General features: G+C 35.9%; 3 pseudogenes; all 3 read right to left on the minus strand.

Moving 5' to 3' along the window:
- Positions 1–312: 312 nt before the first annotated feature.
- Positions 313–1072, minus strand: LOC120128109 (annotated as a pseudogene).
- LOC120127514 lies at positions 982–4699 on the minus strand (annotated as a pseudogene).
- A 279-nt stretch (positions 4700–4978) lies between these two features.
- Positions 4979–7987, minus strand: LOC120127524 (annotated as a pseudogene).
- Between the last annotated feature and the right edge of the window lie 5287 nt (positions 7988–13274).

A 13274-nucleotide genomic window follows, 5' to 3' on the forward strand; every position in this document is an offset into this window, starting at 1 on the left:
ATTGTTATGCTCTTTAATTATCAAGTTATCGTCATAATTATGTTTTTATTAATTTAAAGATAATTATAAGATAATATATATTCATAAACAAGTATGATTCTAATCGCTGAGGTCACTTAATTCGTACAATGTCATAATTCTTTAAATCTATTCATTTCATTCCTAAATAAATAAGTTATTAAAAAATTATCATTAAATATCGGTATTAAAGATAAGGAAAAAAATCATTTCATTATCAAGATTGTTAACGATTCATTTCATTTCAGTGTAACAAATAGATATACACAACAACTGATATAAAGAAGAAAAAAATCATGACCCAGCGGTGATATTACCATTGAAGATCTCAATAGTATCACCTTGGGCAACTTGATGCCACCTAAACGACCGATTCTCGTCCATCACATTCTGTTTATAAATAAAAAAGTAGCCTTGTTGTGGCAAATGATCAAAATGAAGCCTTTGGTGCAACTCTTTCCTCAGCTCCCCAACATTATCCGTCGCATTCACTTCCACTGCTACCTTCTTCGACCCGCACTTCGGCAACACCAACAGCTTCAATTTCTTAGAACCCGATGCTGTCGTAGGCGACAGCGATATCGTTATTCTCCATCGGCTCGCACTCTCCGTTTGACTTAACTACTAGCTGATTAACTATGACGGGTTCCGTTTGACCGTGAATCTTCTCCTTTGAATGTAAAACCATGTCTGTTTCGACGGGGACTGTGGTTTTCGATGATGGGATATCGACATTGAGTTGTTCTTTCTTTGACGGGGATGAACTTGGTTGTTGCTCATTGACTTGGGTTGTGTGTTTAGTATCGTTATCGGAATCAGAAGGCAGGAGTAATTGAATACGTGAAATTTGTAGGATTTCACATAAGTCGTCTCTTTTGTCATGAAGGACATGGCCATTGAAGACTAGGGTTTGGTTAGGTATGGGAATGCCATGGTATTTCTGGACTTTTTCCTTGATTTCAAGGACTGTATCGAAGAAACCAACTTCAATGGAAAATGGTTCGCCTCTTTGGGTTTCAAAGAAGAAGAAAAAGAGTTCGATGAATTGTGGAATTCAGCTTATAAATATTGAAGATGGTGCACGAGATTCAAAGTTTTATGACCTTCAGATGAGTATAGCTCAGGAGGAAGTTCGTATGGCACGGGCAACGGAATTACTTCAGATGTCTTTCTTCCTTGCCAAGCAAGAGTTACTAGCTTCGTTTTTGTTGCTACGGAGTTGCTGATCGTGTTTGATTTAACGATAACCTGATTTTACAAAACAATAGAGATGGTCATACATTTTTCTTCTATAGGTGAGTGCGATTGAATCGGAAACAGCCATTTACCTCTGATGAACCTCCATTTGACGTACAAGAAAATTCGTAGCCGTCTCCTTTGATATGAGAAGGTAAAAATAGCACACCTAGCTAGAAAGATTTATACAGAACATAATGTTGAACTTGATGCTTAGCTAGCACAAACAAGTTGAAGGGTTGAATAAAAAGCAATGCATTCATTTGTTGATTATCGAGGATGTATGTACCTCGTAAGAACGGATCATCAACTCAGAATTGTTCTTCTGAAGAGCTCCTCAGGCAGCTTTGCTAAGATTTGCAGAAGTTAGCAAGAACCAACTGCATCCATGAAGAAACTTTTAGAAACCAGCACAAGAAAACAGACACCCTTTTTTTCGGTGGCTCGAAGTCGAACATATAGTAGAGGCAATACAAACTCTTAAAAATTAAAAGCTTTTGAAAGCATGATGTAGAGGCTGAATGAATTCTTACGCCAGTTGTTGTCCCTTGTAGCGGATAAACGTCCTGATATGTGGCATTGCACAACTGAAACGCCCGAAAAAAGAAAAATCTTAAGGATCAACAATGCTGATTGATATTTTATAGCTTAATCTTTCACCAGCGAGGAAATAGATATACCAGCGGCCGGTATGGCTTGCCTTCCACTTTGCCCAATAATTCTTCAAGAATCCTTTCTCCACATTCTTTAGCGGACTTGGAATTGCATTTCCAGCAGCATAACCCTATGAAACAACGCAGAATAACCCTATGAAACAACGCAGATTAACCCTATGAAACAATGCAGAATAACAAATATAAACGAACTTCGCTTGATGAGAAGTAGTGTTTTTTTATTCAACATCAGCTCGTACCACTAACAATTTAGTTTAAAGCCTAAAAAATAATGTTAACACTGAGAAACCTACTCGATAGTACCTCTAAGGAGCATCTGACGTCCTCAACAGTGGGCCAAATTATCAATGGCTCTCCCAGACCAAGGGGTGTTTTATCTTCTGAATAACCCGATGGCATTGAAGTTGCTAGCTCGACCATCCATTTCTCGTCCAACGAACCGAGGGAGGAGAACTACAATATGCCGAACTAGAAAAAATGGCATCAGTGGAAGCAAGATATATACTACTTTCTTCTCTTAATCTATACATACCATGAAAAAAAGTCCAATAACTTAACGAAACTTCATTAGTCTGATACCCCGAGCTTTAAAATTCAATCCAAATCACCTCATGACTACACATTACTCGAAGTACGACAATACCTGATAAATTAGAGGAGATCTCTGGAACTCTTTATCAAAAACACACTCCTAGAGAACAGTACGCATCTTCATATGACCCCATTTTTTCATATTAGAACCCGTATGAATATCCAGGGATGGACGCAATTAGTCGAACCTGAAAATTTTCAAATAGTTTATAAGAGCCAATCCAAAGAATGTGCAAAAATTTCGTACCTTCAATGTGCTGAGATAGTCAATCAAGTCATTCTCAAATCCACATCCTTTTATCGATTTACTTTGATCTTTCCAAGGGAAATCTTGCATCCATAAACCTTGACTTTTATAGTTCCAGTCAACGTATATTAAGTTTGCCGTATGAACAATAACTCTCACTTCTTTAGGATACACAAGGAGCATTGCCTTTGAATGGTGTGTTCCAAATGAAATCGGTAATGGTGGCTTGTGTAGAATCCAATTGTTAGGCTTCCTTTTCTGTATAAGGAACAACAAATAATGTGAAAATGCACAAACCGAGCTTCCAGTGATAGAAAGAGACATTTAGACCTATAGCTGACCTTCATAAGATCCAGCCTGCTATCACCTTCCCCATGAATAACCAATACATTGGGAATTTTCGCAAGTTTCGGACATGCTACACAAGGCAAGATGCAGGAACACTGTTAGATGTACGAAAGCAGCATAAACCGGATAAGAAAAAAAGAAAAGCCTCATAATCAAACAACAAGAATTACACCAAAATGAGACATCGATAGAATAAAGAACATCGTAACCTAAGTCCTTAAGGAACTGAATAACAGATGGCACCATAAAAGTTGAAGAAAATTCACCTGATATTAACCAATCAATATCTACCATGTAATTCGAGAGGACGGCAAGAAGAACATCCCTCTTGCAATGTCATTAACAATCAAGCAGTGATATATTCGTAAAAAAAGGCCATCATAACATGAATCACCAATACCATTACCTCAATCACATCCCCTATAGAAACAGAATTGGTATTTGCCCATGCCGGCAAACCTTGAACTTTCAAGAGACGAAATGTATGCGGCAACTTATCATTCGGAACCTGAGAACCACTAATAGCCTCAACACAGTTATGCTCTTTATTACTACTGTCTTTCTCCTCTGCCTATCAAAATTATAGCAAACCCATCAAAACCAAACCTTTTTAAAGGAAAAAAGTATAAGCAAAAGCTTCAAATTTAATACCTTCAGCTGATTAGCCGAGTTTGCTTCATTTTTGGAACCTTGATTTCGTTTTTTCTTAGCAGCAAGTTCCAGGTTTTCTCCATCGCTGTTAGCCTCATTAAAACTTCTCTTATTTTCGCCAGTTGAAGATGATGATACGTATTTGAAAAGGTGATGACCCGGGATCAGCTCTACAATATCACCATTGCTAATAGAAGCATTTTCGAGGGAAGCAAGCTTCTTTCTCACCTTGCCGTACCTAACAACCACTGGGTTTGTTCCCTCCTACGAAAACTCCACCAATTGATCAACAAAAGAGAGGGAGAGAGAGAAGGAATAAATTAAGAAGAGAAAAAGAACGGAACTTTACGACGAATAAATCGGATGAGCCTTCAGGGGTGGTGGTTAAAGCAATGTGTTTGCGGCTTAGTCTCTTGTCGGCAACGGAAACATCGTTGCGGCCGATGAATTGGGGCCGTGTAAGAGCGGGAGCTTAGGGAGTGAAGTGTCTTCTTCGAGATTGTTATTTACAGCAACCAAGTATCCAATCTGTTAACAAATAAAACGAGTTTTTAACAACGAAATTAAAAGGAAAAAAACAATAAAAAGAGAATTATTTCAAAGGGTTTATTCACCTGTGATCGAGCCATGGGTGACGAAGTGGCGTTTGGTGCATGAAACAGAGAAACAAACGGTGGCTTCAAGAGAAGAGACTGGCGTCGTTCTTCTTGTTCTAACCTGGGCTTTTGGCGATTATTTGTAAACACGAGCAAGATAAAATTAATTTTGAGGTAGTGGACTTTTGGGGCTGGCGTCCGCTGATGTAAGTGGGCAGTGGGAAGGGCGGCAGCTCGGAAGAGAGAAGCCAATTCCATGGAACACCATGCTGCACTCAACTTCACCTTTATCAGATTAGACCGTAACACGAAGAATCAAAGTTAATCGGTCAAAACATAACATCTCACATTTCATTTTCAAAAAATATTTTTAATTTTTCTAACACATCTTTTAAATGTTTTTCTGGAAAAATGAAAATAACCATTAGTTGTAAAGTGACCTACTTAGTGTATGGAAATATGAATTCTGAGCGCACATATTTACAGTTGAATCGGATTAAATTTTTGACAAAACACACTTCTTTGTGTAAAGACGTGAATGAATTGAAAATCTTGAAAGACTTAACATATAAGCATAGCTATCTAATGACTAAACTAAACTTTATATTTAGAAATATTAAAAAAAACAATGCTTTCACCACTCTGTTACAAGAATTAGATTCAGGTATTTACAGTATCAAAATTTGGTAATCAGTAACAACCGTTTTCTCTTCCTGCAAGTGTAAACAAAACCAGAATCATCATACGAGTAACACATGGTTATTTGTCTAGTATGTTGAAGTTTCCGCAAACAATCTCGTGCAAGCAATGCGATAACGCTTCCCTATCTTCTGCGTTTCTGCTCTTTTCGCATTTCTGCTAGGTAGCTAACTAAGTTGGACTTTATCCATAACCGTCTCTGAATAAGATCTTCCTTGCTTTATTCATCTAAGGGACACGAATAAACCTCAATTAAAATACTAAATTTACGAGATATGGATAAAACCAGGAGTTTGATAAGTATTATCTAGTAGTCCAGAAGACCTTGACTCAAACCATTTTAGGAAATATCATTATTGCATGCACTTCATACACGGTCCCATGATGATGTTGTTGCGATCAAATTCATATGGTAATTTGCAAACTCTTTGATGAAATGAAGCATTTACTCTGACTAGTATAACAATGAAAATTAATATTTGGTAGTTACGATGTCAATATCACATGCCAGTATATAATTCTATCATCTACCAATCCTCAGTTACGTCCGCCAAAAAGGTGTCGGTTTTATACAAAATGAAGTTAAAACAATGTTACCTATGTTTAGCCACGCATCAAGAGGAACTCTGAGGGAGTTTCTAGTCAAGTAAGCTGCATCTTCCCAAGAATATGGAGCTTTCTTCACCTTGTATCTCCAGAACCAACAGCCATACCACAACAATAGCTGGAGAGATAGATATTTAGTCAGTGACCTACTTCAGTCAAAAAACTACGGTTGAAGTTTTTATAACTATTACACTAACAGTAAGATCAAACACTCAGCTATAACCAACATATTTGGTATTCACTAAATTACTAATCTTAACCTGAAATTGCAGCTATTTTAGCTTCATAGCTGGTATTCTGACCTTGCCAATAGTGTAGGGGAGAAGAATGAAACGGACACCAATTAATTCCCAGATGGATAGTTTTTCAGCTCCCTTAATGTCCAGCTCAAGCTCTTTGCTGAGATCCTCCTCCTTTTTCCTACAGTTAAAATACGGGTAATTTCTATTGAAAAAGAAAACAAGGTGATTAACGGGTGGCATGTGCACATTGCTCAAAGTGTGTTTAATGTAAACAAAACCACATTGCTCCATGTGTGGTTAATGTAAACAAAAACCACACTGCTCCATGTGTCTAGTGTAAACAAACCAAAATATTGGAGTATAATTTTATGGTCTAAAACTGAAAAAAGTAAATGCAGCATACTTGTCCATTTGCCTGTTACTCTTCTTCTTATTTGTGGTCCCTCCACTGCGTTCAAGTTCCAATGCCCACAGTCTGTTTTTGTAAGCAGGTGTCTTCTTAACGATATCTACAGCCTTAATCCAGAAAAGGGAAAGCAGGAGAAACAATTAAAGGGTCAAACGAAGAGAAATGAAAGCATTTCTATGTGACATACACTGGAAACAGTTATGCTACAAAATTCTCCTGTGATGCTTTTTTATTATCATAACTAGCAGTAAGCTATTTGAACTTTATTTAGTTCATTTGGAAAATACTGAAGAGGGGAGTTGAATCTTTGTTGCTGACTCTCTACAGCCTACTCTTGGGGTAACAAACAGTAAGGTAAGCTTGAGTTGGTAGCAAATCTTCTCGAAGATATGACAATGTCATTGCAAAATACTAAGTCACATTGCAAAAAGTTCAGTCTTCCAAGTAGCAATATCAAGCATGTACACCAAACACTGTCATTCAGAAAGCAGCAATATTTAGATAATACTTGATGGTAACTCGCCTGATTATATCTGGTCAACTGATTGAAATATTGAAACACTGAAAGAATCAGAAGAACACCAACCAGGACTACACGTATATCCTAGAAAACACGTATATAGGACAGAAAGAAACAAGTAAATCCAAAACCTTAATCCAAACCAGAAAAAAATAATTAATAACTGCAGACATAATAAAATAATACTCACCGTTTTGTGACCATAATATGCACGGTAGTAACAAGCAGTATTGTAGAACACCTAAATGAAACAGAAATTTGATGATTAATCTTACAGAGTAAGGTCAACTGCATTGAAATCAAATGATCCATGATAGTAATAAGAGTGATAAAGCCAAAGAAAAAACACATGATTAATCTTACAGAATAAGGTCAACTGCATTGAAATCAAATGATCCATGATAGTAACAAGAGTGATAAAGCCAAAGAAAAAACACGGTTCACACATCACAGAGCATAATATACTTTCAAATGCCTTCAACAAAAACTTAAAATTCACCTCCTCCGGATGTGATATTGCATAATCATACTGCTCCCTTGTAGCTTCATCTTTCAATATCTGCAACCCAAAAAATTCACATTATAGGGAGAGACACATGTCAGAAAATCACAAATTCACTGTGACGCAGATAAAGAATCAGCAAATTGAAAGAGAAGGGATTGTAGTTACCTCATACGCATTGGCAATTTCCACAAAGAACTTTCTAGATTCCGGGTCTGGATTCTATTCCGGGTGACTAAAAAGGAAAACAATAGAAATTCTAGTTAAAGATACAATTAAATCAATAAAGAGATCGAAGCTTTTTTTTTTTCTATAGAAAGAAAAACACACTATTTCAAGGAGAGCTTGTAATAAGCTTTCTTGATCTCCGAAGCATTGGCAGTTTAAGAAGCCCTATAAAATATGAAAGTGAAGTTAAAATTAAGAAGAAGAATAAAAACTGAACGGAGAGTGAAATTTGTGAAGGAGCTGACCCTAGGAGATCGTAGCAATCGGCTTCGTCGCAGTAAATAGCTGTCGTCCGTGAGATGTAGAGAGATACAACGAGCGTCAATACGACTGCGCACCGCCGTATACTTTCCGGTGGCGCCATCATTTTTTCACTTTCTCTGTTTTCCTTTGAAATGCCTTCGTATGTTTCTGCGGTTAGAAGATTAAAACAGATTGATTTGCTATAATTACATACATACACGACCCCTTTGGTCCATCTGTTCAAAAGTCAACAATCGACTGATTTAATTTTTTGGGCCCGTTATCAACGTACGTTGGATCTACGTATGAGTACGGAAAATGGATTTCGATCTAATATAATTTTATAGAGTTTATTAAAAACTTAAATTTGGATTGAATTTTTTTTAAAGGATGAGATTGAGTTAAATCAAACACAATTTCACGATTATATTTAGAAGATAATTACAGTAATATTTATTTTTTTATATTTTAACTTAGTTTTTATTTTATTTAATAAAAATAAAAATTATATTTATGTCAAGTCGCATTAGACCAGATGTAGGTTTTACCCTAAATAATAGGTCGGGTGTAGGATTGTAAATGATCAAGTCAAATTCGAGTATTGTTGAAATGGACTACACTCAAAAAGTTTAAAGCTAAGCTCGACTCGATTCGAAAACTCTCGAACTTAAAATTATTAAACTTAATTCGAAATAAAAATTTGAAACTCAAATCGAGCTCGAAAAAAACGTAAACTCAAAATATTTTCAAACTTACCTCGATTGAAAATCAAACCTTAAAAATATGAAAACCTTATATTACATTTAAAAAACATGTAAATGTTGATATTATTAATAATTTATTTTTAAAAAAATCAAAATTTTTAATATAGTATTTTCTTTGAGTTGTTCACGAACTTATCGAGTAGAGTATTAAGTAGTTCGTCTTGAATCGTTAAGATTTAAGTCTAGTTCGAGCTCGAATCAAGTGTATTTGATTCAAGTATTGACTCGGTCTAATCAAATTGAACTCGATTAATTTGCGAACTATCTCATCCCATTTATAACCATAGTTAGGTGAAACCTTTGAAACTCTGATCAGATCGATTTACTGGTAGATGTGTAGAATGTTAAGTGAGCTAAAATCTGACTTAACCCAACTAATACTCATCCCTAATTCGACCGATTGTTAAAATTTCGTGTTAAAATTTTTAGATAATAAAAATATTAAAATATTTTTGTTAAAATATTTTATTCAATCCAACCTTAAATATAATCGAGGGCGTGTTAATGTATGCATAAAATTTTGGATTAACAAATGCTTTGGGCTGAGCTGGACGAGGATTTATAGTTTAAACCCAAAGTTTGGGGTAAAATTGGGTCAGGGCGTATGTCACGAAAGAAAATAAGAGTAAAGATATATTATCCTACTCGACTTTAGATTAAATCAAAACTCATGCAACAGTAGTAATGAATCGAGGGACAGTTAAAGAATGTGTTTGAACTTCTAGAAATTTTTAATTCTTCATACAATTTAGGTATTATGTTTCGTATTTCTATTGAAGATTTAATTTCGTACTCTTACATTTCTACTATAACTTCTTTAGTTCACAATCATTTGACGTAAAATATTTTATACGTACTTGGCCAAATTTGATATAATTTACGGTTGGATAAATGAGATTAAAATACTTGTTTTTCATCATGTGGATTTAAACTAAATTTGAATAGGTGGTGGTGACAAGAAGATTTGCTAATTATAACCCCAACTACAAGGAGACAACTCCATGTCATAAGCACATAAAGGAATCGAAGACCCCAGCAATGGCTCATGACCTGTTGAGCAGGTCGGCATGGGGAGGAAAGAGGTGTACCCCGTCAATGGCCAAATTGCCCGCGAGCCCAAATTATTAAAATTGAATGCGTCATCGAATCATTGGGGAGACCTCTTAATAATTGAGTGGGAATATAAGATATTGTCCATCGACATATGTAAAAGAGTCCACAACGCAAACATTGAACCTAATTCAGTCGTAGCGACCACAAGAACCTTGCCCACGATCGTCGAAGTCTCGAGAAATACTAATCATCTCGATCCTCTTTTCTTTTAGGAGTAAAATACATCATCTACTAGTGAATTTTAAGTTGATTCTCGTTTATATCATTGTGCACTCACTCTAATTATACTATTAAATTTTGATTTTGACTTCAATAATATCATCGGGTCATTAAATTTTAATTATAAGATATTCTACAAATATCTTTCTATCACTGTAATAATATAGATAAAACGAACTTATTTTGATGCAGCTATTGATGCTCAAAATGATGCTATTAAAAATACAAAATTTAAGTATGTATCAGTTTTACTATTAAATTTTAAAACAATTCACTTTTTTACACTATTTTTTCTACTGTTGTTGGCATCCAATAGTAGCATGTCAACGATCGTCATTCATGGCAATATCGGTATTAAAATAGTCATATTTCACTCATCTTTCTTCTTATTGGATTAGTTTTCTACGAAACCCACTCAAAATCGATAAAAATTCATTTAAAGGTTCGTGTGCAAATACTTTGCTCTTCTCCGATGGTTGTCCGATGAAACTAATTTTGAGGTATGTTTTCGTCTCCTAAAATAATGCTTCTCACTATTCAGATTCTTGAACAAATACCTCAAAACTCTCATATTTGAGAAAACCTCCGAACCCCAAAGAATATTAGTTTTTTATTATTTAATTTCATTGATTTTAGTTGTTTTTCGTGAAAAATCATTTCTAAGATAAGTAAGATAAATAGAATGCGATCGTTTCAATATCAATCTTATCACGAAATGCGACCGGTGATAGACATTGATTTGTTACCAGGAATGACTAAAAAAGTACAATATTAAAAAATAAATTGTTTAAAGTTAAGTGATAAAATTAATAAACATTTAAAATTTAATATCTAAAATGACCTTATTTTAAATATTAATAGCTGCATGTTAACTTCCTAAAAAGGCTACTTTTAAAGCCTTTTTCACTTAAGTTATTGTTTGTTTAAAAGCTCATTTTAGTCATTTTAGGATCATGTAGTTGCATATAATTGCATTTGTGGTGGTTGTGCTATTTTATTTCTTAATGATGCTGTTTGAGGGAAAGGTGCAGTTTGTCTATGGTGTGCAGGGAATATCAAGAAAAAGGATTCTTTGGGAAGTAATGCCGCGGCATCACACGTTGCTAGAGCATATTGAAATGCCTTGGCATTTCTGGCGTAGAAAAAGACAAAAAGATATTTCTGCATCAGGACAGCTGGCACTGGACAGCTGTCCCTACACGTGGAGGACTGCTGTAACCGCCTGCCAGAGCTACCAATGGACCACTACCACTTGGAGGATAAGATTCATTCACAAAATGTGATTCTAGGGGTATGAGGGGTATTTTGCACCCAATAAACTCATCATTACCCCTAGATATTTTTTTTATTATATATGACACCTCATGGGAGGGAGAGAGGAGAGGACGAAGAGCACACGTATAGAGCAGAAAAATCACATTTTTATTTTCTTTTTTCCTTTCTTCTTCCTTGGGAATATTCCTCCATTGATTAAACTCCAAGGAGTGGCAAGCTAGGCGCCGAAAGGAGTTAGCGAGCTAGGTGGTTCGTGGTGGCCGAGAGGAGACCTCCGGTGGCGCGTCGAAGGCTTCTTCTCACTTCCCTTTTTGCTGCTATTTCTTTTATATTATTTTTTGGGTTGTTGGAACGAATTTTCATGACTTTGTGTTTGGATATTTCGAACCCCACCATGAACTAACTTATTTGGTGGTGGTTGGTTGAATGGTTGTTTAAACTTTATTTTTAATGGTATATTTAAGTTTATTTTGGTTTTTTATTTGCTTTGCTTATGAATGCTTCACCATCTAGGCTTGTAAGAGGCATGGAAATGTCCATCTCTTAGATGAAGGTTAGGTATTCGGAAGAATCCTAAACTAAAAATACTTGTAAGTATTCGGAAGAAACGCAAGATAAGATCCTCATAAGCAATGGGTTATGGTATTTTCAAGGGGCTTTGAACCGGCCTAGGAATATTATAACTTAATCCCTTAGATCTCGGAAGAGACTAGGATAGGATTTCAACGACTAAAAAGGGTGTCTTTATCAATAGGGTAGGCTGTCCAACATCGTTGAGTGAGAGCAGATGCATTGGCATCCCATTCTGTTAGGTTCTTTTGAACACTTTAGGAAAGCCCTGTCGAGTAAGTAAAGACCAGTTAGCTTAAATATACTTGAGGAATAAGTTTAGCAACCTTAGACCAATCCCTACCATTCATTTCATTGGAAGCTTGTCACGTGAGGATTATTTTCTTCTTATTTTATTTATCTTTTTATTTACTGTCTTTACCATTTCTCATTACCTTGACATTTCACCATACTCAACATTAAACATCCATCATTGCCACTGCATTTCCATTTGCTACACCATCACACCATCAATCCGCATCCACCAGCTTACACATATCCATTGCTGTGACATTTGTATATATCAAGACTAACTATACTTAGATAGAATATTGCATTGCTTTGGTTAGACTTTTGTGATTTCACCCAATCCCTGTGGAGACGATACTCACTCATCATTATATTACTTGAGCGATTGTGTATACTTGCACATTATTTGCGTATATTTTATAGTACTCACAACACGCGAACAAGTTTTTGGCGCCGTTGCCGGGGATTGGCAGCCTGAAGTTATTTAATTTTGCCAGAGCATTTTATTTTGTTTTGCATTTTTATTTTCGTATAGTTTACTTGATATTTTTGTTTTATTTTTCAGGTTTATTTAGTGTATGCCTAGAAGAAATTCTGAAGAGCCTTTGGAACAGATAGAACCTGAGATTGAAAGACTCTTTAGAAGAAAAAGACGTGCTCAAGGAAATATGTATCAGATTGGAAACCAAGGCATTGGTCAAGATGACGGATATCAGAATGCCGCAGCATTAAACAATGTTGAACCTGCTATCAGGCCTCGCGTTATTCGAGATCATTTAAATCCGATGCTAGATGATCTGAATCCTGGGATTGTGGCACCCGAAATTCAAGCTGCACATTTCGAGCTGAAACCAGTCATGTTCAACATGTTGAATTCCATTGGGCAGTTTGGGGGTATGCCAACTGAAGATGCCAGGCAGCACATTCGTAATTTTCTGGAAGTTTGTGATTCTTTCCGCTAAGAAGGAGCGTATGAGGATTTTCTGAAATTAAAGCTTTTTCCGTATTCATTGCGTGACTGAGCAAGGGCTTGGTTGAGTGGTGTACCAGCCGGTTCAATGGAATCATGGGCTGATATTTGCAAGAGCTTCTTATTGAGGTACAACCCACCGAATATGAATACGCAGCTAAGGAATGAAATATCATCTTTTCGCCAGGGCGACGACGAATCCATGTATGAGTGTTGGGATCGTTACAAGAGTTTACTTCGAAAGTGTTCAAATCATGGTTTTCAT

Source organism: Hibiscus syriacus, unplaced genomic scaffold (genome assembly GCF_006381635.1).
Source record: "Hibiscus syriacus cultivar Baekdansim isolate YM2019G1 unplaced genomic scaffold, ASM638163v2 tig00001478_pilon, whole genome shotgun sequence".
NCBI lineage: Eukaryota > Viridiplantae > Streptophyta > Magnoliopsida > Malvales > Malvaceae > Hibiscus > Hibiscus syriacus.